The sequence below is a fragment of the Balaenoptera acutorostrata genome, chromosome 5 (assembly GCF_949987535.1).
Source record: "Balaenoptera acutorostrata chromosome 5, mBalAcu1.1, whole genome shotgun sequence".
Taxonomy (NCBI): domain Eukaryota; kingdom Metazoa; phylum Chordata; class Mammalia; order Artiodactyla; family Balaenopteridae; genus Balaenoptera; species Balaenoptera acutorostrata.
The window spans coordinates 117,927,859-117,954,024 of record NC_080068.1 but is presented as its reverse complement, the minus strand read 5'-3'; the positions used below and the strand labels follow the sequence as shown (position 1 = coordinate 117,954,024).

General features: G+C 34.8%; 1 protein-coding gene across 1 annotated transcript in view; it reads right to left on the bottom strand.

Annotated features, from left to right (window-relative positions):
- UGT8 (UDP glycosyltransferase 8) overlaps positions 1–26,166 on the bottom strand; it is a 513,963-nt gene that overhangs the window by 276,382 nt on the left and 211,415 nt on the right. The window contains exon 7 of the mRNA XM_057547075.1: positions 8,434–8,568. The gene's annotated coding sequence lies outside the window, so the exon portion shown is untranslated. The remainder of the gene's footprint in view (positions 1–8,433; positions 8,569–26,166) is intronic.

Genomic DNA, 26,166 nt, shown 5'->3' with positions numbered 1-26,166 from the left:
AAATCCTTGGTTTGTGAATTATGGAACACCATGTGTCCTTGCATGGTGTGCAGTTTGCATGTATACACACACCACTAAGGGAACTCAATTAGGGCAGATTCTCTGGTGCATCCCAAGGGACTTGAAAAGACAGCACTGTAATTTGTACCTAGTCCATCAACCTTACTTCCACTCCCAGCAGCTATGGTCACTACTCAAGAGTGGCTCAGGAGAAAACCCTCCAACAAGACAAGAAAGAGATGGAGAATCTTTACCCTAGTTTAGTAAGTATTTAGCCAAAAGATGATTAAGAATTATCTTATCATTTTGTCTCTCCAGAATCTGCAAAGCCTGGAACCTACTTTTCCCAAGATCCGATACTAGTTTAGGTTTCACCGTTGAGTCACCACACAATAATTGTAGGGTGAAAGAGAATCAGAGCCATTTCACTCCGGCAGCAGTAGGCCAGCGAGCAAAAGATAGATGTGATGTTTTTCCAGTGGCTTCAGGTGTTCTGTGAATCACCTGTGTCAGTGCTACAGGCAGTTGATAGGTCTGATCATTCTCTTTGCCACTGTCTACAACTTCCAGATTTCCTGAAAGTCAGTGATACCTTTCTTGACCTTTGTTTTTCTAGCTTTTCTAATGCTTTTGCATGCACGTAATTTATTGTATTAAATCTCTTCCTGTTTTCTTTACAAAACCCTGATACAGTATCTCATTTGCCTAGATATTCATGAGTTCTTTATCAATTACCTAATTACTGCATAACACATAACCCCAAAACTCAGTGGCTTAAAGCAACAACAATGGTTAAACTAGAAATCAATTAAAAAGATATTTAGAAAATCTCCAATTATTTGGAGACTAAAAGACTTTTAAACAAGCCATTAGTCATAGAATAAATTGAATTAGGAACTAGAAAATATTTTTATCTAAATGAAAATGAGAACACATCTTTGCCAAAGCAGTCAAATTTGTGAGACTCAGATAAAGCACTGCTTAGAGAGAAATTCATAGAACTAAGTGCCTGTATTAGAAGAGAAGGAATATTTGAAATCAATGACTTCAGCTTCTACCTTAAAATATTAGAAAAAGAAGAGCAGATTAAATTCAAAGTAAGCAGAAGAGTAAATAAAAAGTTAAGAACAGAAATCAATAACATAAAACACACACATGAAAATAGAAAAAAATCAATGAAACAAAAAGCTGATTCTTTGAGAAGATGAGCAAAATTGATAAATGTCTAGCCAGACTGATTAGGAAAAAAAGGAAAGAAGGCACAAATGACCAATATTAGGAATATTAGAGGATGTAACTACAGACTTTATAGATGTTTAAATGATAATAAAGAAACATTATGAACAACTTAATGACAATAAATTTGATAATCTAGGTGAAATTCATTGACAGGCATGAACTACCAAGGCTCATCAAGAAGAAATGGTTTCTTTAAGTTTTTTTTTTAATTTATTTTATATTGGATATTGGATATCCAATTTTGGATATTGGATATTTTTGATATTTTATTTGGATAAATATCCAATATTTATTTGGATATTGGATATTTTGGATATATTGGATATTTTATGTTGGAGTATAGTTGATTTACAATATTGTGTTAGTTTCAGGTGTACAGAAAAGTGATTCAGTTATACATATACATATATCTATTCTTTTTCAGATTCTTTTCCCACATAGGTTATTAAAGAATGTTGAGTAGATTTTCCTGTGCTATACAGTAGGTTCTTGTTGATTATCTATTTTATATATAGTAGTGTGTATATGTTAATCCTAAACTCCTAATTTATCCCTCCACCCACCCCACCAGGAAGGAGTGGTTAAACAGAATAGCCCTACATTTATTAAAGATGTTGGCTTTGTAATTAAAAACTTTTCCACAAAGGAAACTCGGGGCCTGAATTGTTTCACTGATGAATTTGACCAAATATTTAAGAAAGAAATAATAACAATTTTACATAAATTCTTCCAGGAAAGTTAGGAAGAGAGAATACTGCAGAACTCATTCCATGAACTCAGTATTTTTCTGATATCTAAGACAGTGCAAGAATAGAAAAGCATGGACTCACCTACCTCACAAAAAGAGATGCAAAATTTCATAACTTTTTAGCAAATCTATACCAATGGTTTATAAGAAAAATAAAACATGATCAAATGGAAGTTATTACAGGAATATAGGTTTTGTTTAATATTTAAGAATTAATCACTATAATTCACATGTCCACAGAGTAATATACACATAATCCCCTCATTAGTTGCAGAAAAAAGCGTTTGACAAACGTATCAGCAAATAAAAAATAGAAGGAACTTCCTTGACCTTAATGAGGAAAGACTGAATACTTTACTCCAAACATAAGGAACAAGGCAAAAATGTCCACTCTTATGATTTCTGTTCAACATTGTGCTGACAATTCTATTCAGAAGCAATAGGCAACAAAAAAAAAAATATATAAAAGTATTTAGATTAGAAATAAACAAGTAAAACTATACTTACAATCTGATTGTATATGTAGAAAATAGTAAGAAATTTATAAAAATAATAGTGAGTTTAACAAGGTTGTATATTACAAGGTCAACATAAAGAAATCAATTGTTTTTCCATATATTAACATCAAGCAATCTGAAATTGAAATTTAAGATACCATTTTAAATAGCATCAAATTTTGAAATTCTTGGGAATAAACTCCTCAAAAAATATGCAAGACCTGTAAACTGAAAACCACAAAAACTTTACTGTGACAGTGTTTAAAAAAACCCGAATAAATGGAGAGATGTACTGTGTTCAGGAATAGAAAGCTCAGTATTATTAATATATTAATTTCCCCTTCATTGAATCTATAGGTTAATTACAATCTCCACCCACTATCAAAAAAATCTGAGCAACTTTTTGTAGAAATTCACATACTGATTGTAAAACTCATACAAATGAATCTGATCTATAAAATTCACAATTATTTTGAAAAATAACAAGCTTTTAGACTTAAAACCTAATTTCAAAATGAATTATAAGGTAACATTAATTAAGGCAGTGTGCTATTGACATGGGAGATGGATAAATACATCAATAGAACCGAAAAGAAAGTTCAGGAATAGACCTATACGTATATGGTCAATTGATTTTCTTTTTGTCAAATTATTTTTGGCAGAGGTGACAAGAGGAAAGAATAGCCTTTTCAATGAATGGTGCTAGGACAATTGGTTATCCCTATGCAAAAATATAAACTTTGATCCATACCTTATAACACAAAAAAATTCACTCAAGGTTAATCATTGATCTAAATGTAAAATTTTTTTTCTATTAAATTTCTAGAAGAGAACATGTGAAAATATTTGTGACCTGGGGCTAGGTAAAATCTTTTTAGATCCAACAGTCAAATCATAATTCCTAAATCGGTATGCATTTAGATGGTGAATAGTAAATGGCTGAAAATTGGCACAGAAGGCCACTGAGGGTGGTGGTGAGAAAAAAAAATTAAGGAAAATCTTTATAAAATTTTGCTTTTGATTCTTCCCCTGTTATCTTTGGATAATTGTTGCTTGCTCTTTATTACTGGAAATTGGCAGCAACACCCCAGACTGCTGACATTGATTCTGATGAATTAATAACCAGGGAGGGAAAAATCCCTGCTGAGGTGATGGAAACATGTAGATTGTCTAGGCTCTTGCTCCTTTCCTACTTCCCTTTCCACACTGCAGAGTTGGAATTCATTTCTCCCTAAGGGTTTACAGATGAAACTGTGATCAGAAAATTTGCCTGATATTGAGCAAAATAAAATATGTTAATTGAGACTTTCAGATTGTATTCAGAAACAGAATCCAACTAATGTATTCCCTTTAAGAGATCTACTTAAAAACACCAAACAGAGTGAAAATAAAAGGATGGAGAGATATATACTTGGTAAATAAAACTAAAAAAAAAAAAAAAACACACCTGGGGAAACAATATCAACACCCGATAAAACAGATTTTAATGTAAAAAGATATGATAAGGGTATTATTTCTGTAAAAATAAAATAGGACAAGATGATATATCTGTCATAAACATATGCCCATATAATTCTGTGGACTCCAAATATATAAAAGGTACAACTAAATAGCGGGAAGACAAATATAAATCAACAATTTTAGTTTTTTGTTTCTAGAATAATTTTCTTAGAAACTGATAGAACAAGTAGACCAAAAATAAACATGGATAATGAAGATTTGAAAAATACAATGAAAAATCTTGAGCTAGTATATATATCTATCTATCTTTCCTGCTTTATTCAACGGACATTAAATACAGATCTTTTCCGTAACACATAGAACATTAAAAAATAGATTATGGGGCTTCCCTGGTGGCGCGGTGGTTGAGAATCTGCCTGCCAATGCAGGGGACGCGGGTTCGAGCCCTGGTCTGGGAAGATCCCGCATGCTGCAGAGCGGCTGGGCCCGTGAGCCACAACTACTGAGCCTGCGCGTCTGGAGCCTGTGCTCCACAACAAGAGAGGCCGCGATAATGAGAGGCCCGCGCACCGCGATGAAGAGTGGCCCCCCCTTGCCGCAACTAGAGAAAGCCCTCGCACAGAAACAAAGACCCAACACAGCCATAAATAAAAATAAATAAATAAGTAAAATTAAAAAAAAAAAAAGATTATGCATTAGGTCATAGGAGAATAAATTCCAAAGGATTAGTACTTTTTTCTTCTATCAAAATGAAGTAAAATTAGAAATAAATAAAAAAGAACAGGGCTTCCCTGGTGGCGCAGTGGTTGAGAATCTGCCTGCCAATGCAGGGGACGCGGGTTCGAGCCCTGGTCTGGGAAGATCCCACATGCCGCGGAGCAACTAGGCCCGTGAGCCACAGCTACTGAGCCTGCGCTTCTGGAGCCTGTGCTCCGCAACAAGAGAGGCCGCGATAGTGAGAGGCCCACGCACCGCGATGAAGAGTGGCCCCCGCTTGCCACAACTAGAGAAAGCCCTCGCACAGAAACGAAGACCCAACACAGCCAAAAATAAATAAATAAATAAGTAAATTAAAAATAAAAAAAATAAAGGAATTCCTCTAAAAAAAAAAAAAAAAAGAACAGCTAAGAAAAACCCATATGTTTTTAAATTAAATAACATTGCTAAACAGTCTTTGGCAAAACTAGAAAATTATAAAGGAAATGTAAAGATAGTTACAATTTAGTAATGAAAAAATAATAGATACATAGATAATTGGATATTTGTATAGATATGTAATAGTTATGTATTTTATATTGTGTATTAATATATAACAATAGTTTATATATATTTGTGTATATATATCAGCATTTGTTGGAAACTGCTAAAGCCATACTTGGAGGAATATTGATAGCTTTAAACACTTTTATCAGGAGTTAAGAAGGATTAATAAGCTAATATTCAACCCAAGAAGCTAGAAATAGAACAAGGAACTGTACTCAAAGAAGAACGTAGGAAATATAGCCAAGGGCAGAAACAAAATAAAGAATAAATAGAGAATATTAACAAATTCAAAATCACATTCATTAAAAAGATTAATAAGATAGATTGCTGGCAAATCTGATTAAGAGAGAGAAAAGAGAGAAGGAGTACAAAGGGAAAAGATGCAAAAAAACAAACTACAGGATGGAAATAGAAAATCACCACTGAGACACAAAGATTAAAAGAAAAGCAAGAAACTATTAAAATTCACCAACAAATATGAAAACTGGATCACATGAATAAATTTCTAGAAAAAAAAATACCAAAAATTGGATCAAGAAAAATATGGAACTCAAATAGACCAATAAGTACTAAACAATTGCAGTGTTAATGAAAATATTTCCCTTTTAGGAAAACTTAGATCCATTTGGTTTATAAATTAATTCAGCCAAGCTGTAAATAACTAGTTAATTACTATCTTATAAAAAATCATGAAAGCTCTACAGCTCATCTTATTAGTAGAGATTTCATATGGTGCAATCTAATATTAGGCCTGTGAATATATATATTCGAAGTCACACAAATAATACAAGAAAATATAATTTTAGGTCTATTATACTTATGAACCTAGAAACAAAATATATAGGTGATCAAATTCAAAATGTTATTAAAAATAGTATAACATTATCAAGTAGTGTTAATTTCAGTATTCAAGGATTTTCAGCATAAGACAATTTGTCCTTATAATTTATCACATTAATAATCTAAAGTAGGGATTGATAAACTACAGCCCATGGGTCAAACCCAGCCTGTAGCTTGGCTTTATATGATCCTTGATATTAGAATGATTTTTACATTTTTAAAGGGTTCTAAACAAACTAAAACAATGAATATGTGACAGAAACTGTATGTAGTCTGCTACCTAACATATTTACTATATGGCCGTTTGCTGAAAAAGTTTGTCAATCCTTAGTCTAAATGATAAAACTAAGGAATATCTCAATCAATATAGAAGAAACATTTGATATTTATGATGAAAATTCTTGGCAATCCAGGAAGAGAAGGACATTTTTTTAACTTGGTAAAATTTTTATATAAAAAAAGTTCGTGGCAAAGGTTAAACATAATGGAGGAAATAATGGTGTACTTACTCTTTTTAAATTCAAGGGCTAGAGATAAAAGTATATTATCACTGATTTAACATGATACTGGAATTCTAGGTCCAAGCCATAACGAAAGAAAAAGAAGAGGCTTAAGTATTAAAAGGGAAGAGAATTTCTTATTTACAGATTATATGATTATTTACCAGGAAAAAACTAACAGAAGAGATAGATTATTTGAAGAAGTGAGAGCTCTATAAATTTTCTGGATATAAATCAATTACATTGAATTTGTTGACACCAGCATAACCACTAAAAAAAAAAAACAATTAAAAATAAGGTACTATATATAAAAATAAGTTCAAATAGAAAAACTAAGAAGCATCCTAAATATAATCTAAATCAAACATGTATAAGATATCTATAGAGAAAAATTTTAATTTGGAGACTTTTATGCTCTTGGATGAGATGAGTTAATATTATAAAAACATCAAACATCCATAGATGAATTTATATAGTCAATGTTTTCTAAGTCTAAATCCTAGTAGCTTTCTTTGAGGAAATCAAAAATTTTCTCTATATTTTTTATCCCAAGGAAATTCTCATCTTGAGCCATAGGTGACGCACTAGGGACGTTCTTTGCAACACTATTTGTGGAGGTGAAGAATTGGAGTCCCTCTGGTCCCAAACTAGGAAAGTCAAAGGAAAAATGGGAGGAATACACACCATGGGGTCTCACGTAGGAGATAGAACCAACGGAGAACACATAACAACACGCGTGACTGACTTTAAAGATATGGTGCTGAGGGGAAAATAAGAGATAAAGATAGCAAAAGAAAAAGTGAAATATGTAAAACAACACCACTTTCATAATTTCAAAATATACATAAATTTTGCACCAACACAATGAACACAATGAAACAATAGTAAACACATTAAATTGATTTAAATGGTTGCCTTTGGAGTACTGGAGAGGAGGGACTTGGGAGTGGGGACATAAGAGGAAACAAAAATGTAAGTAACTGAAGTAAGAGTAGGATATTGCACAGAACCACTGGTCATGATGCTGTAGCATGAACTGAGGAGTTTAAGTCACCCAACTCTCTGAGCCTGGCATCCAAAGGAGATTAAAATAAACAGCCAAAGAAAAACACAGGGAAGAAGGTACTGTTTAGAAACCAATGACTGTAGGCCATTAAAGGTCTATATACATTGTGGTCATCCATTTACAATGCTTGGTGTCAGTTTATTTATCTCTTGTAAAAATAAAATACAGTGTGTGTGTGTGTGTGTGTGTGTGTGTGTGAAAAAAGAAAAGTCTATATACATCTTTCGAACAAAAAGTTACTGAATTTTTTCCCTGCTTTTCTGTTTAATTTTCAGGCTCTCCTTTTCCTTGCTCTTTTATCTGAACTTATATTTATTCAATTTTCTTACATTCTAAAATAAAATGATGTAATAACTCTTCTTTGACCCTAAGCCACACCAGGTCTATTCTCTTCAAAGATTCTTAGAAAAGCGGCTTATGCCCAATGCTCTGTTTCCACACCTCTTATTTACTCTTTAGTCATTGTAAGTGGGCCACCAATCTCTGACAAACACGTTGACATTGATATTTTTATATTTTAATATATTTACAAATTTAATATCTAATGTATTTTATCTATTGAATTTACTGTGTTTTAAATATATTAATATCACATTTGATATATTCTTTTCCTATATGAGATAAGAGGTTCCTTAAGGCTACCTCATGTAATAATTCATCTTTTCATCCACTCACACATCTTAGCACAGTGCCTTGCAATATTAAGTATCTCAAAATAGTAAATGAATAAACAGAATTTTGATTTAATAAATGTAAAAGGGTTCAGTTTTAGACAAAACTGAGAAATTGGCACATTTTATTTTTAGAGTCGCAATTTACCTTTTTTTTTTTTGTCTTTTGTCATAGTCATACAGTCTGGGTTTATATGTTGGCCTCATCACTCATGGCCTACGTATGTTGAGATGTACATCACTGGGGAAGACATATAGCCACTCCAAGCTTCCATTTCCTCATCTGTAAAATAGCAAATGCAGAGTATCTATCACATAGGGCTGTTATGAAAATTTTATAAAATAAGACTTTATGTAGCTGTCTGGTCCACCATCTGTAAGAGCTCAAAAATAATTGCAAGTACAGTTATTACACAGCAGTCGCTCAGGTCCTCTTTCTACTTTCTTTCTTCTTGTTCTCTACTTCCTCCCCATCAAAATTGGAGATTATCACATCTCAGTTATTTAAATCATGAGACAAGGATAGCAATCTTCATCCTGACTTCCTTGGAATGTCAGTACTGGAGTCTAGATTGTGATCTGATAGACCAGATTGTGATCTGATAGCAAGGATTAAAGCCAGAAAAGGTCTATCTATCAAGACAGTCAATAAACTGGCTTTGCAGAGTTAGAGGGGTGAAGATGCTTTTGGTAGAAATCAGGCAGACATTTTCCCAGGCAGTAGAGCATAACATTGAAAGATTTTGAAGTAGATGGCACACTGAAGTTTGGACACAGTAGTCATTTACACTAGAAACTTGGGAATTGATTTAAAGTTCCATGAGGACTGTATATGTACAAGGGTGCAGGACTGGGCAAATCCATCTTAGAGAGAGACAAAGACTTATGCATCGTAAGGGGACACAGCAATATAGATTCTTCCTTTCCCTTTGCTACCAATAACACAATATAAGAATGTATCGTTCTGCATGAAGTCCATGTCCTTCAGGTGAAGTTAACTCACTCCTAGCTCCAGGAGAAGGGTTGACTGGGTTAAAAGTGGTCTCATTTATTTTTACGTCGTTAGGGTGATTATGAAGCAATACATGGTATTTTCCTGGCCTAGCGTAAGGGTCTGGCTCAGTAATTCACTTAAGACTCTCTGTGCTAATACGAGGCAAGTGAAGGCTTGCTGGAGATTCGGGGAAAGAGTTTTTCTCATTCTCATTTAATTTGTTACCAGAAACCAGTCCACTCTACAGTTTGGGATGATGTGATGTGGGATGTGAATCCTAGAAGTGCTACAGCCATTTTTCCTTTCTGTTGAGAAGTCAGCTATAGCAGAGAATGCTATATGATCACCAAAACCTGTTTCCTGTTCCTTCTTGAGGATATAAGATGATTTCCATACCCTCTGCCCTTAGGGATATCACATATCCATGTGACTAAATTCTGGTGACTGCAATGTGACCTGAAGTGTTTGTGTCACTTCTGAGCAAAGTGATAAGATGTAGGTATCCTCCCCTGTGCTCTCTTTGCCTGATTGTAGAGACCTCTGAGGACTCAGAAGAGAGTGGAACCACACATTGGGAGGAACCTTGGTCCCTCAGTGACAACATAGAAGGCTGCGAAATCAGAAACATTCACATTAGATGATGATGCGAGCAGGAAATTAATCTTTATTGTGTAAAGTCTCTAAGAGTTCGAGTCTTACCTGTTGCAACAGTGAACTAAATTATTTGCCTTAGAATTAAGCTGATGCAAGGAAGACAGAATAGAAATGGAAAAGCAACTAGGTCTCTGATAATAACCTTGAGCTGCTGAATCAAACAATCTCTGAAACTCAAATTATCCTGAATCTTCCAGTAATGGGAACAAATAAATTGTCCTTACTGTTTAAATAGTATGTGTTGGGTTTACTGAAAGCTTATTTCATGAAGAATAAGACGAAAACCAATCAGTAGACACAGGTTACAAGACTAAGCCGAGCCACAAAGAACAAGGCAAAGAGATATACTGAACAGAATTAGGATGCAGGATGAGCAGGGTTCTAGCAATAAAGCAATACAGCCAATTTGATGCTGAACTGTCATGCTATGAATCCATGGATCTTTGTAATATTTTTTGCCTTGGGCCAAAGTCATCCAATAGACTGTGTTAGAGCTGAGCTTATAGGTGAAGGTTAAGTAGTCCTAGGTATAGGGAAGTGTATAAGCAGGGAACCAGCTTCCCATTATACCAGACATGTAAATCAGAAACTGGCTGGCCTGCAGCTAATAGAAGTCTACTTCAAGTAGCTGATAAGCATAGAACATCCTTTTTAATGTCTGTTCTGCCCTAGTGAAGAGGTAACCTACAGAGCCCTGCCAGGCCATCCTCTTAATCTCTTCTATTTATCCTTTATATATCCTTTCCTATATTGGTAATTTTGAATATTTCACTCTCTCTCTGATATTCTGTACATATTTTCTGATATATTTGATTTTTTCATTAGTACAGTCTATATTTTAATATTTAAGTCCCTTATATTATATACTGGTATGCATATTTCTGCTTCCTCTATCATTTTGGCCTCTAGTAATACTACTTATGAGAAACTATGTCTTTGTGATACATGCTTTGTATTATTAAAAATGTAATGTTAATATTATTGTATCTATAGTATCAATAATATCTTTCATTAACAATGAAAAAAACCTCGATTATTTCAAGTAATCCCTAGGGACAGTGCTTTTTGCATACTCAAGGAGAATGGGTCATCAGTAATGAAGATCTTTGTATCAATAAACAGAATAATTTATCTGAGAGAATTAAATCATATTTTAAATCCTATTCTAAAACCGAATAGAAATGGCTTATCTTCTCCTTGGGTCTATTGTTTTACCTGTAAATTATGATGAATTTTAGGGTTCTTAAAATATTTTTAATTGTGCTGTGATTCTAGTAGCTCAGCATATCTTTATAATTGCAGCTGCAAAGTGATCAAAATAATAGCCCTCTACTGTGGTCCTAAGGAAGGACTGAAAAGGATCCAAATTCAAACTTTTTCACAGTTAATCATGAAGAGAATGAGGAGATAAAATCACTCTCAAATATTTGAAGCTCAGTAAAGCAGATTTTCTCATACAGTCATCTGAATTTGTTGAATACAAGGGTAGAAATAGAAATATAATTCAAACAATAGCCCAGACTACCTTTCAGTAAGTCAAGGAATATATTTTGAGGATCTACCAGTGACTAGTTTTGTTCTTGGACCTCTAGCAAACTAGCAGGTATTAGATACAATCTCTCCCCTCAGGCAACTTAAGAGCTTTACTAAGTAATGCTCCTACTGGGAAAAAAAACCCCATAATATAATCAAATGAAAAATTAGACCAAACATAAAAGAAATGAATTGTTTTAGACAAAGCACAGACTCTCTAGGAACCCGAGGGGCTCATTTGTCTTATAAGAATTATATATTTTTCCACAGCTGCAGTATCTGGACACTGTGAGTTCAGCAGGTTACCATGAGTCAGATATCATTCTACATGCTACCCATGTAAAGAGCTTAACTATAATCAAAAGAAAAAATTTAACACATTGAAATGATTACATGATAGCTGGCAGTTTTCTAGATCCTATTACTGAATAGACAATTGTTTAAGGAACCCTGTATATTACTGTCGTATATAATGCAAAGAATATTTCATTCACGTGATTTTTTTTATATTGAAGGACTAAAATCCCAGATGGATGTCTAAATAAATTTTCAATAGAAGAACAATATATTCTGGTATACTATGATGGAGTTGAGCAATCTGAAGGGGACCTTGACTAAAAGCTGTTAAAATAAAGGAGTTGTGGTAGAGGAAATCTTAAAAATTGGTCTTAAGTAACAAAGAACAGCTCATTATTCAGCTCAACCAAATACAGGAAAATACTATTTTATTTTATTTTTTATTATTCTTGAATTTCCAGCTAAAGATCTTAAAGACTGAAATAAATGCTTTTAGAACACTTTCCAAATATCAGCCTGCTAAATGGAATTTTGACAGCAAAAACTTGATCCTAAAACTAAATAAAAAAAGCTTGATCTACATGGATTCATGAGCTTGTCTTCAACTAGTACAAAGAGCAGAAAGCATTGTAAATCATATTGTACGTGGTGAAACTGATTTCATTACTGAAGTTTTCCAATTTTCCCATACATAAATGAAAAAGTTAGATATTTAAGAAATAAACTGCAAAAAATTAAGTTCCACTAAGATTTTGGAGTATCAGTATGTCACATTGCTGAGTTCACACTTCTTTAATGAGACAGAATATTTTACAATTTGCAGGAGAGCTCTGTTACCTATTATTTTCCTAAGACAGTGGTCTTACTGCTTGTGAACACTGCCTAGTTTAAAGAATAGAAAAGGGTGAGCGTAAGGGTATTTGTTCAGAACTGGAGAAATTCTGCTTTCTAAAGGAAAGGGCTGCTGAATACTTGGTTAACTTAAAATCATGGTAGCTCTTTTCCCACTCTGAAGCAAAACATTTATTTTCCCATACATTTAGCTGAAGAAACAGCTAACTCCAATATTTTTCTTAAAAGGAAGTGGTAATTGTTGCTATTTCTATTCTTGTTATACTTCGTCCTTTGAAGGAAGGTACAATGGACTGAATGTGTACCTCCAAAATTCATAGGTTGAAGCCCTAATCCCAATATGATAGCATTTGGAAGTGAGAGGTATTTAGGCTATAGAGATTGAGCCTCTTATCTTGTTTACAAGCCACAAGTTTATGGGATTTTGCTATAACAGCCAGAGCTGACTAAGACAAAGTGTACCCAGAGCTAGACTAGTACTCACATTGAGGTCATGCTCTTCTGTTAAAGATAATTCCACAGACAACCAACATCAGAGAAGGCCACTCTGTGACCATGGTGAAGTGAGACAAAAACCAGTTCATAACCATGTTTGAACACAGATACACATTAAGTCACTATGAAAACTCCAAAATGAAAAAATACTTCTCTCTCCCAGCTGACATGAGTGACTGTAACTTTTAAAATGTTAAATGAATTATAGCTTTAGCCTCACTCTTCTGGCTTCTAAGATAAGATATCCAATCATAGAATTACTCTTTCTTTCTAACAGCTTCCTTGAACCCTCCCCCAAATCACCTGCCACAAGCCCAAATCCTATAACAATTTCCTTCTACCACTTCTTACTGAGGAACCCCATGGTTCCCATGGTACAAGGTCTTCTGTGCTGCAACAGATATCAATAAATAAAGTTTATTTGACTACAGATGTATTCTTGGTGGTCTTTGACTAATGGGCACCAACTTTATGCCATTAGTCTCAGTAATGTACTAAGTATATTTTGTTTTTCAGGACAACATTATCTTTGATTAACTATATACAATCTAAATGGTTTGAAATTCAGGTTCTACATGCAGATTCAAGAAGCCCAAACCTCAAAGGCTGTAATCATCTGGTTTGCTTTTCCAGCTAGCATTAGTATATCTCTGGCCTGTTATATATGAATTGTTCTCTCTGACCCACTGATAGTCTTCTCTCTAAGCATTAGAGAATGAAATTAAAAAAAAAACTTCTTAAAAAACATGCATTTGGGATTTACGTTAATTGACAAATAAGGCACGACAAATAGCTGCAAGATAAATGAAAATAATCAAGGAACCCTTCACTGTGTCATTTAAAAATATTCATATACTCAAGTGCAAGAACTACTGTAGAATATTTTATACAGTCAACTAGGGCCCACAGTCTGATGATCAATGAATGTAACTGTTCACACATTGTAAATCTTTAAAAAGTCTTGGTTACTGTAAGGCAAGTTAATAACACAGAAATCAAGTGATGTTTTCATACCACTGGATGGTATTAACTCTGAACAACATAGAGACCAAATCCTGTCCTGCCAATCACTCATAATCAATCCCACCCGATCTCCAAATAGTTACACACAAAGAACACAAGCAGAAGAGAGATCAAATGGCCTTTTAAATCATATCTGAACAGGTATCAATGCAGATTTCTGGTAAAGGATTAGTTGACACATAGAAGCCTTCATTGCTCTTAAATATTAATATTGGGACCAACATGTCCAGACGTATCTTAGTGGTGAATAAAATGAGACAGAGAGATGGGGGGCAGGGAAGAGGTGGGGACAGAGACAGAGAGAGAGAGAAGATAGATAGATAGATAGATAGATAGATAGATAGATAGATAGATAGATAGATAGATATGGAGAGACAGATACTTGGGCCCTGTGAGAGACCTTGTGTCCATTTCTGGATAAAACTACATTGTACCAGAAAAAGCTAAAGAGGCACAGTAGCCCGCTTTTTGGTAAAATATAGCTCAAGTGAACATCTTACACCCTCTCTATCAGAATAGCACCTCCTTTTACCCTTAGAGGAGCAAGAAATGTATAGACCAGACCACCTGTGTTCAAATCCCAGCTCTACCTTTTATGAGCTGTGGGGTTTTGGACAAGTTGCTTAGCCTTTCTATGCTCTTCCCTCATGCATGTATTTGGGATAATAAAATTACCCACCTCATCAGGCGTTTGTGAGGATTAAATCAATAAACATATATAAAGTACTTAGAACAATGCCTGATATATAGTAAGGGCCATGTATTAGGTTTTACCTCTATTACTAGTCACAGAAATCTAGGAAGGGAATGTGAACCAGGTATGGGAAAAAGGTTGACAACTGCCATCTCTCCTACGCTCGATGGGTTTTCAGAAGCCAGCCTATGATCCCCCACTGGGATAAGATACAAAGCACATCAAGGTAATTCTGTTCTCATCCTCTAAAATCCACTCCCTGAAAGTATACAACTGCTTCTTTTGTAGATATTCCCAGGAAAAGAGAGATGGGAAGTTTTGTTTTTGCCTCAGAAATGTGTCTGAACAGACATTAATTAGGTTATCTCCAAGGTTTCAGCAAATTCTAGATTGAAAAATCACTCCCTAAAGTTTTATAAATTCCAAAGTGTGCCTAGTCACATTATTCAACCCCATGCACTAGGGGAGGTTTTTCAATTTGCACCATATGGTGGCTTAGCGCAAATAGAATGCCAGTCAAATAAAAGTACCACAAACTAGCATCCTCTTTTACTTATTAAGATTTCACAAAAAATGAAATTTAAAATTAATTCTTCTTTTAGATTTAATAAAAAGAAATTAAAAGCTGAATTCTAAATTTATCCTCCCCTCAATTTTTCTCACTCTCAGCAAACAGGTTCTAACTTAGGAACTTAGTAGGATTTTAATTGTTTCCCAGCACCTATCTCCAAAGTCATCAACCAACATCTGTAACATTTCTGAGGTTGGATTAATTCATTTAAATATCTGAATAGTCCACAGAAATTAAAAGACTATCGCAAAACTAGTCCCCTACCAAAAAAAAAAAAAAAAAACTCACGAAAAGTAAATGCAAGTTCTTAAAAGAAACTATTTCAAACAAAATGATGGTATCAGCCAGGAATTCAACTCTACTGGCTTATATCAAAATACAAAATGTACTGTCCCTCATAGCAGAACAATCTACGATGCTTCTGGATCTAAGGGCTCAAACTGTGTCATCAGGCCTCTCTCTCCTCTTTTCCATTTTCTGGGCTCTCTATTCTTCCAAGCTGGATTCATTATGTAAAAAATTAATAAACAGAAACCTCAATTAGAGTTGGGAGAGCAGTAGGTGGAGCTCTCACATCCTGGGAGGATAGCGGAGCCCAACAGGAAGAAGAAAGACTCCTCTTCTTTCCTGGCAAGGTCTCAACCAATGAAAAACCATGGACTCTTCGTTGACTTTAGTCCTCCAAACTTCCTTTTTCCCTCTGTAAAAGCATTCTCCTTCCCTTGCCTGGGGACTCACACATGGCTCCCCATGGTTGCACACCATGAATTGCAATTCTTTGATGATCCCCAATAAATCCATCTTTGCTGGTGAAATATCTGGCAGTCTATTTGTTTTAAGTCAACAATTCACAGGCAGGATGTTCACCATGGTGGTCCTCAGCGGCTTCAACTTTACAAAATTCTTCAAGGCAGTATTTCCAGCAGAAAGACATCTGCTCTTCCGAAGAGTTATAGAAATAAAAATCTTAAGATTTTGCCTCATTTTACTGACATATCACATGCTCATCAGAGATCAGAGCAGAGATGTGATGTTTTCTGGCAAAATGGGGGATGGAGAAAAGATAAAAGATAAAATCTTCTCAGTTTAACATTATCCAGGGTATCAATCTGTGAATATTAGTTGTTAAGAATTAATAACAAACTCATTTAAGGGGACATTCTGTTAAATAATTAATTTACTGTTATATGTTTTCACCATGTAGAATCCAAAACCCTGTGCTTTTGCTGTTGAAAGTTCATAATCTCTACCGCCAGTGGCCCAATGAGAATTAACATGGCCTCTGCCATGGACTTTATTCCCAGATCTCATGGTTGCCAAAACCCTTTGCTCAGCTCTTGGCATTTCTCAATTGCCCATAATGTTAGCAGCTAAATTTGAAACAACGACCTCTATCTTATGTTAGTCCTCAAACATTGCCTCTCCTCTTTTTATGCATCGTAAAGTTCTTTTTCCCTCCTTATATCTAGCTATAGTGAGACCTAACGTTCAACAAAGAATGGAATCATTCTCTTGTCCTTCAGAAATGGAAGAGAGGAGAAAAGACAAGAAAATGAAAAAGAAACCCACATATAAACATTGAAAATAAAATAAAACGCTATAGACTCAGACTTCCAGTCTCATGCCACATATCAATTCCAGGAATTAACAATCCTGATGCAAAATATCTTTCTACCCTTAATCTTTGTTAGAGGTTTCTGTGTACCAAACAAACTGGCTTAAGAAAAAAGTTTTTTTAAAAAGTGTTTTATGGTAAGTTTAGTCAGTCATTAGCAAGAACCTTTCCTTCTCTTTGTCTCCAGTGTCCCTAAAGAAAAGCAAGAAAATAAATATTGGGTTAATATTTATATCTGCTCAGCTTGTGATCCCTTCTCTGTCTTCAAGGTCCCAAGGAACCCTGCTCTGCTGCCCAAGTGAACCTCTCTTCCTGCAAACCACAAACACCAGCTCTTTTATTTCCCTAAAGTCTTTGATCTCCTTATAGAATATTTCACTCCCAAATGCTGACCTCTGTATAGCTCCAGATTTGAGGTTGAGAAGGTAGGAAATGGGATTTGCTTGGATGTTAGTTTGATAGTATTAGAATGTTCAAATCACAAGCATGGTGTTTTGTGCAAGTAGCAAGTGCTTCTTTGTGACTGTAGCTTAGAGAGTGACCAGTGTGAGAATGCTGAGTCTGTAAAGGTATGTTAATGCTGCATTTATGGTACCTGTGCCATGCTACCTAGATTTTACTCTATAGGCAATGGGGAGATTCCAGAAGTGAAAGATGTGATGCTTGTATTAAATTCAGCATTAAGAAGAAATATATTTCAAATTTTATTAAACATTTATGTCTCTGATTTGGCATTGTAATCAGTTTAAAATAGAGTGTGACAGAAGTACATGCTTTTAGAATTAGCCTTTTGTATTTAATACCAAAGCCAACTGGAGATAAGAAATTACTCTCATTTGGGCCACTTTGTCATATTATGAAAGTCTCTTCAATAACTTATTGGTAATATTTTCAGACAAATCTTGAGACTATTACTTAACTCCAAGAGTTAATCCCTGAGAAAGTATCATCAAATTTTGCTGATATTCAAACAATTAAATTGTGTGAATTAAGCCACTGAGCAGGACATTTGAATCACTGTGCCAACAACATAGGCCCAGAGTGTCTTTTTGAAGTGACCCTGCCTTCACAGGCTCCATTAGATCACTTTGCAAAGTGCATCACCAAGAGTAGTGTTGAAACTTCTTTGATGGCAAGAAAAAGAAATCCATTCAAATAAAGTGTCGTGATCCACTCAGGCTTCTATAACAAAATACCATAACCTAGTGGCTTATAAACAACAGAAATTTATTTCTCAATAATTCTAGAGGATGGAAGTCCAAGATCAGAGTGCCAGCACAGTGAGGGCCCTCTTCTGAGTGTCAGGCTTCTTGTTGTATCCTCACATGGCAGAAGGGGAAGAGGAATCTCTCCGGAACCTCTTTTATAAGGGCACTAATCTCATTCAGGAGGGCTCTGCCCTCGTGACCTAATCACCTCCCAAAGGCTCTGCCTCCTAATACTATCACCTTGGGGGGTTAGGATTTCAACATATTGATTTGGGAGGGACTGGGAGGCACAAACATTCAGACGACAGCAAAGAGGAAATTTACCGAAGGGGTATGGGGGGAAAGCACAGGGAGATTTGTGGAAGTGAGTCATGCATTGTGAAGCTCTCAGGGCCTGAGGAAGCCACTCTCTTTCCATCTCTCTGGAGTCACGTTATTTCTCATTGCTCCTTTCTTGTCATGTCTCCTACTTCTTGCTCCAAACTGGCCTAGAATTATTCACAAAAATTCACATGGCTTACCATGGCCGTTGTGGCTCTGAATCATGTTTTCTGGGTGCCTTGTTTCAAATTGGAATGGAAAATTCTGATTGACCACTGGTCATTCATTACCTTGTTATTCTTGGATTCTCATCCTTCCTGGTTACATGTTACTCACAAAGCTGACTGGACTCTACAGTACATCAGGCACTGCTGGTGTGGGAAATTCCCAGTGAAGGGGGGCAGAGGGTAGGGAATAGTCTCCTAAAGTGGTTGACAATTTTTTTTTTATATAAATGATAACAATGAATAGGCTGTAATGGTTTTTCTAGTTTTGATCCAACCAAGTGCCAGACTTTGTACTGTCGTTCAAGATTAATAAATGCAACTTTGAATTGGTCACATTTCTCTTTCTTCCCTAGTTCCAAATCCAAGTACAGTGGCTGAAATCAAGAGGATGAGAGTCACTTATAGGATAAGTCATAAAATTTAAAAGTTCTAATGACTTTTACCTTGGAGTTATGTAAATTTTTATCTCATCATTTGGAATAATTATTTTGTCACATAGCTAGAATTTTAAATTTATGAAAATGTTATGTGATAAATTTATAAAGAAATGAGGTTACAGGGAAGAGCAAAAACAGACATCACCGTTGTAACTAGACTTTTACACATGCACTAATAGTGCATCTGTGATAAATAAATAAGTATTTAGTGGAAAAGAGTCATATTTTGAATAAGACAGGTAACTCTAACCAGTTATTGTTTTCAATGCCATTAACAGGAAAAAACAAACACAACAGTCACAAAAAATTATTTTTTCTCTCTTTTCTGCCCTTCCATTCACTTCTATTTAAGTAATCAGATAGTTGAAGACAGGAATACACTGTCATAATAAAGCAAAATGACAAGATTCTGCATGCTTTATTGCCAAATACAGTATTTCTTTTTCCCCTCAGATGTAAAAGTAGAACAAGAAAAAATAAAAATGAGAAATTCTTAACAGAATTAGGTTGCTTTTTAAATAACATCACTCCTAGAATTTTGAGAACTTATGTTGCTCCAGGCAACATGCCAAATGTTTTACATACATGATCATGGTTCATTTTAAGAACAACCCTGTGGGGGATGTCCTATTATTACACTTCACATTTTCCAAATGAGGAAACTGAGGACCACAGAGATGAATTAACAGGTAGTAAATTGTGGAGCCTGGAGAAGAGAATGAAGTAAGAAGGAAAATGCCAAGGGCGATTGGGAGGAGACTTCTGAAAACAGTGGTTTGTTTCATGGAGAGAATAAGTCCTGGCTAGGGGGACAGTTTGTAAATAGCTGATCTTGTTAAGTCAGGTAGTGGCATAGTAGAGATTTCCCATACTTAGGGAACAAGCTATAGGAAATGTTAATAACAAACAGTCAACCTCCTAAATGTTGAAATACACTTCAAGTGGAACAGGTTGAGTAATTGTTTATTTGGCACTCAAATTGTTTCAGCTCCAAGACAATCCCATAGAATCTCCTACTTGTATAATCTTGGGCGAATCACTTAAACTATCTAGTCATCAGTTTATTTATCTGAAAACTAAGTTTCTAAGGGAACTGCAAGCTCTAACATTCTATGATTTTATGAGGATTTTTTCATTTGTTTCAACTCCCTTTCACCCCCCATTTATTTTCCTAAGAAGTCTGTTCATAAGTCTGTTTATTCAATCAAGCATTTAGCTTTGTACCAATCTTGAAGGAATTCACTTTTATTCATATTTGACTAATTGAGATGGAGAGTGTAACTGTTATGAAACTAAAACTATTTACATTTTCTCTGCTTTAAAAAGTAAATACATCAGTCTGATATTTTTTTTCTTTGACAATGGGCTCTCATAAGCAGCTGTGGAAACCTAAAAAGCCATGTCATCTGTATAGTATTCTTTCCCAATAAAATAAAGGTCACTTTGAACAAACAAATGATATTCTGTGGCAGGTGGGAGTATTCTGAGTCATTAAAACCACAGTAAATTTGAAGCACTTTAATCTTAAAAGGATTGGGAAACAAACACAGCAAGAGCTAAATCCACAGAATTTAGAATTACCACGGATCTTCAGAAATAGTTCATCAAATAATGATTTATGAAAATGGAAATGCAGCTGGCTATTCCTAGTCATAATGAAGGTATACTAGAATACTGTCTAGCAGGCAGTTGGGTTTGATTCGAAAAGAAATTGTTATATGCATTCTACTTCTTCATTTACCATAAAACCACCATCATTGTGAATTTAGTCATGATAGGCTTTTGTGAGATTATCAGTAAAATATTTACCAGCAAAACCTTAATCTGTTGTAAAAGTCCAGACTGGAAGTAGAAGACCCTCCTAGAGTTGTTTTCCCTTGTCCTAAAATGTAGCTCAAAGCCTATTTAATTATACGTGGAGATCTAATTAAAGCAGAAAAGTTGATCTTGTCTCCCCCATACTTCATATTCCTGGTCACAATTGAGCAAAACATTTACACACAATCAGTCAAGAATTACTAAGAATATTTCAAGTGTTTAATTTGTGGTCATTCTATCTTTTGATTAGATCAGCATAATTCAAACATGTTTTGGAGGAAGATATATTTCCTTCCTGCAGTTTTCAGATATTATCAGTGAACATGTAAGGTCCAAAATAGATTAATTCAATTGTTTGTTTTAGGTTATTTGGTGAAAATTAATTGCACATTACTTATGCTATTTGGTGGATACATTTTCCCTGAAACAAGAAAAGTATTTGGTTTACCCAAACAAAAACAGACTCATAGGTACAGAGAACAGATGGGTGGGTGCCACAGGGGAAGGGTGGGCAAAAAAGGCGAAGGGGATTAGCAGGTATAAACCTCCAGGTATAAAATAAATAAGCCATGGGTATGTAATGTATAGCATAAAAAATATGGTCAATAATATTGTGATAACTTTGTATGGGGACAGATGGCTACTAGACTTATCATGGTGATCATTTCATAATGTATGCAAATGTCAAATCACTACACCTGAAACTAACATAATATTGTATGTCAACTATATTTCAATAAAAAATAAATAGAAACAATGGAAGAAACAACAACAACAAAAGTATTTGGTTTATAGTAATTATAATATTTTCTAAAACTCTTCCTATTTTCAAGAGAAAAGTTATTGGCATCCTATAGGACTGAGTTCTTAGGATCATACTTTGGAAAGTGCTGGGCAAGAGTTACAAGATTAAAAGATCTTTCATATGGTATAGAAGGTCCACCAATAACTTATTTCCATTTCTTTCTGTGCTCTCATAATGCCCTACATTAATAGCAACACAGCCCCTGAGATGTGCCTTTCTATACTTTATAGATATGAAGAGCTGATCTGGGGTCATTCTTTGTTTCTCTGTCCATGTGTGCATTAGTTTGCTAGAGCTGCCATAACAAAATACAACAGACTGGGTGCCTTAAACAACAGTAATTTATTTTTCACAGTTCTGGCAATTAGACATCCAAGATCAAGGTGTAGGCAGGTTGGTTTCTTTTGAGGCCTCTCTCTGGGCTTGCAGATAGACACCTTCTCACCGTGTCCTTGTATGGTCTTTCCTCTTTGGACATGCCTCTTGTGTCTTTGAGTCCAAATTTCCTCTTCTTGTAAAGACACCAATCAGACAGCATTAGGTCCCACCTATATGACCTCATTTAACTTTAATTACCTCTTTAAAGGCCCTAACTTCTAATACAGTCACATTCTAAAGTACTGGGGGTTAGAACTATAACATATGAATTTGAAGAGAGGACACATTCAGGCGTTCACTATGTGTAATGTGCTCCTTCCCCCACTCCACCCCCTGGCTGCTTTTATTTTTTTCTCCTTGTTACTAGTTTTGCATGATGGGTTTTGGTGTGGTTTTCTCTGTGTTTATCCTGCTTGGGCTTTATTATTGGTGTTTCTTGGATCTGCGGGTTTATAATTTTTATTAAATTCAGAAAAATTTTGGCCATTTTTTCTTTAAATATATTTCAGGTCCTCCCTTTACTTCTGGATATTTATTTACAAATATTCTTTTGTATTTCTCTGAACTGTCTCTTTGAGTCTTATGCACCCTTTTCTAGTGTTTTTATTTAGCCTTTTTAGCATCAGTTTTTTAAAGTTTATTTGTTAACATTATCAGTTCTTTATTATATATATTGCATGTATTTCCTCCCAGTTTATCATTTGTCTTTTGAATTTATTTGTTGTAGTTTTTGTTTGGAGTTTTGGGGGTGGGGCATGCAGAAGTGTGTCTTAGAGGTAATTGAATCTACCCATCTTATCTATCTTTCTTTTTTTGGTTCTGATTTTAGATAATAGTTAGAAAGACATTCCCTATATCCAGAATATAAAGGAATTTGCATGTTTTATTTCTAGTTCTTCTGTAGGTTTTTTTTAATATTTAATTTTGTGATTTATTTGGAGTTCATTTTTTTCAGTGTTGTGAGTATGGTTTCAAGTTTAATTTTTTCCACTGTCGTTTGTCCCAACATCTTTTATTAAAATTCTACCTTTTTTGAGATTGCCTAGACATTCCACATTTATCATAAATTAAATTTCCATGTGGATGTGGGTCTATTTCTGACTTTGCTATTGTTTACTTTTAATCTTCTGTTAAAGTGTCAGCATCACACTATTTTAAGTATGGAAGCTTTGGAGCACATTTTAATAACTATTAAACTAATCACTTGCAATTAATCTTCTGCTTCAAGATTTTACAAGCAAATATTGTACCTTGATTATTCAATATGAACTTTAGAGTCAACTTGTCTACTCCAGGAAAAAAATAACTTGGTGGTATTTTAAATAAGATCACATTAAATTTATAAATTATCTAAAAAAGATAACATTATGCATGACAGCGTTATAATGTTGAATTAGAACAACAGATGTCTTTTCATTTGATGAAGCCTACTTTTGTGGTTTTCATGAGAGTTTTAAACTTTTCCTCATATAGGTTTTGCATATTTCTTAAGTTTATTCTTAAGTAATTTATCTCATGTTATAGCCATGTAAGTGTGGTTTTCTTTTCCATTACACTGTCTCATTATTGTTTGCATAATTGGAGACTATTAATTTTGTATGTTAACTTTGTTTCCATTATCTCATAAGTGCAAGACAGTTACTATGCCTCTCCCTTCCAAAATTTCAGATATTCTTTCCCTACAAGGAGGGGCATTTCTGGAAGTATCCATATTGTCTTGCCTTGTCAGGGCCACTACCTTAGTAGAGATCCATGAGTCCTCCAGTACCTACTAAATTGTAATGAGTACTCATTTCAATCTTCAATGAATGAGGACTGCTTGGATAGAGCCCTCTTCTGGAAATGCAAATAACTCTGAGGAAAATGCAGGTAATACATATAAACATGATCTGATAAGCAAGCAATGAGCCCCAAACAGGTAGCCAAAAGATAAGGAATGCTTCCAGGAAGATGTTTCACCACAACTGACCTTCAGTTCAGTCTAGGGTAGAGTGGGGGAAACAAAGAGGGGATATCTCCTTGTCTTTTTTTGTTTGTTTGTTTAGATATCTAAGTGCAATGGAGAAGAATATCTCAGTGTAAGGCAATTGTGCTGTTCCAGGCACCTCTCCACCCTCTGACTGCTGGGTCACTAACCTACAGCTGAGAGAATATGATCCCTTGGAGATGGTTATCCTCAGGGCATGTATAGGATTGCATAAGCAGTCCACCCCACCTGCCAGTGAGTGGTAATTCATTTTGGCTGGTAAAACGGTATTTGTTTCCACTTTTCTATTGCTCCATTGTTCAGCAGGCAGAACAGTAGTGAATCACATGTGACATACATCTTACCAATATAGGTTCAGTGATGACTATTGGCAAGAGATTAACTCTTGGAAAAATAAATGAGATGGCAGCCAACATCAAGACCGCTATAGTGCCTTTGTCCTATTTTCTATTCTCAGTTTTGGATGCTTCCCCCTACCAAACAATACAAATCGGAAGGTGGAGAGGTAGGAAAAAAAAGAAGGAAAGAGTAAAAAAAAGATCAGATCAATGGCTAAATCCTGGAACTGACATCCCTGACTATTCACTCCCACTACCACCGAAAAACATTCTTAAAAAACACTAATGAATTGATTAAGTACATGAACAAATGCATAAGAAGCTCAATGCACAGGTTATAGATGCAAAGTTAAAATGATGTGTTGTATTCACATAAATAAGACATTAATGGAATAGTCTCATCGTCATAATCTTCTCAACATATTCTTATTTATCCCAGAAGCAGAAGAGTACATGGTGCTAAGTTTCTTTGAACCAATGTTTAATTCTCAAGATGATGATGCTTAAAGCAAATATGCTACTTACTGTAAAACTGTAATTCAAACTTAATATTCCTTATTTTCTAACATATGCCCCTTTGAAATTGAGTAACAGTCCAAGAATTTCAGAAACGTGATTATTCATGAATCTGAGTCAGGAAGCCCCTCTAAATCTGTGTGTTGTTTTGGTACATATTCACATCTATTTACACATACAGCTTAAGTCAGATATTTCCTGAGTACATTGCACGTGCCTTACATAGCTTGGTTTTATGCTGTTTATACAAACATATTTTAAAATTAATACTTTCTAAAACCCCAAAATGCAATTCTAACTAATGATCTGGCTACATGTGTTTTGGTACAAATTCCAGTATGTTTTCTGCCTAAGTCCTACTAATAAACGTCAACTTAAGAGTAAAATCATTTTCTGACACATTGTACTACAAAACAATTTCTTCTAGTGATAAATGCATGCTACCCCAGGAAAGTGTTTAGCACAACATTGTGGAATGACCTTCCCCTAACGTCAGTCAGAAACAAGGCTGGCTATCCTGATTTCCAGTATAAGCCTTCTCTTAAGGCAGTGTAAATTCTCCTTAGATTGCACCCTTTTCTTGGTGAGATGTCAGAAGGGGATGTAGGGAGAAGGCAAACACTCAGTAATCAAGATAAATAATATTCAGTGCAATATTTTTAAATATTCAAATTATTTTAAAAACATGATGAACAAAATATCAAAATTTTAAGTAAAGACAAGATCTGACTGTACTTACAGGACCCTATCTCACTCAACACACTCTACTCCAAGCTCTGGTTCCAATGAAACTTCATTTACAAAAGTAGGTAGATGGCCTATAGGTATAGCATGTCAATTCAATTTTTAAAAAATATTATTTACCTTAATAACTGTGTTTTTTGTGCTCTCTTAAATAGTGCACCCAAGATGCGTGCTTCACTCACCTCACTCTGGTTTCTGCCCTGGTGTACATATATATCAAGCCCTATTAAACTGTACACTTTAAATTCTTCAACTGATTTTATATCAATTATACCTCAGTGAAGTTGTTAAAAATAAAAATGAAAAAAACTCTTCAGGTATAAAGCTATAGATACTCTTATTTACTTTCACTCTCACAACTCACTAATCTACCT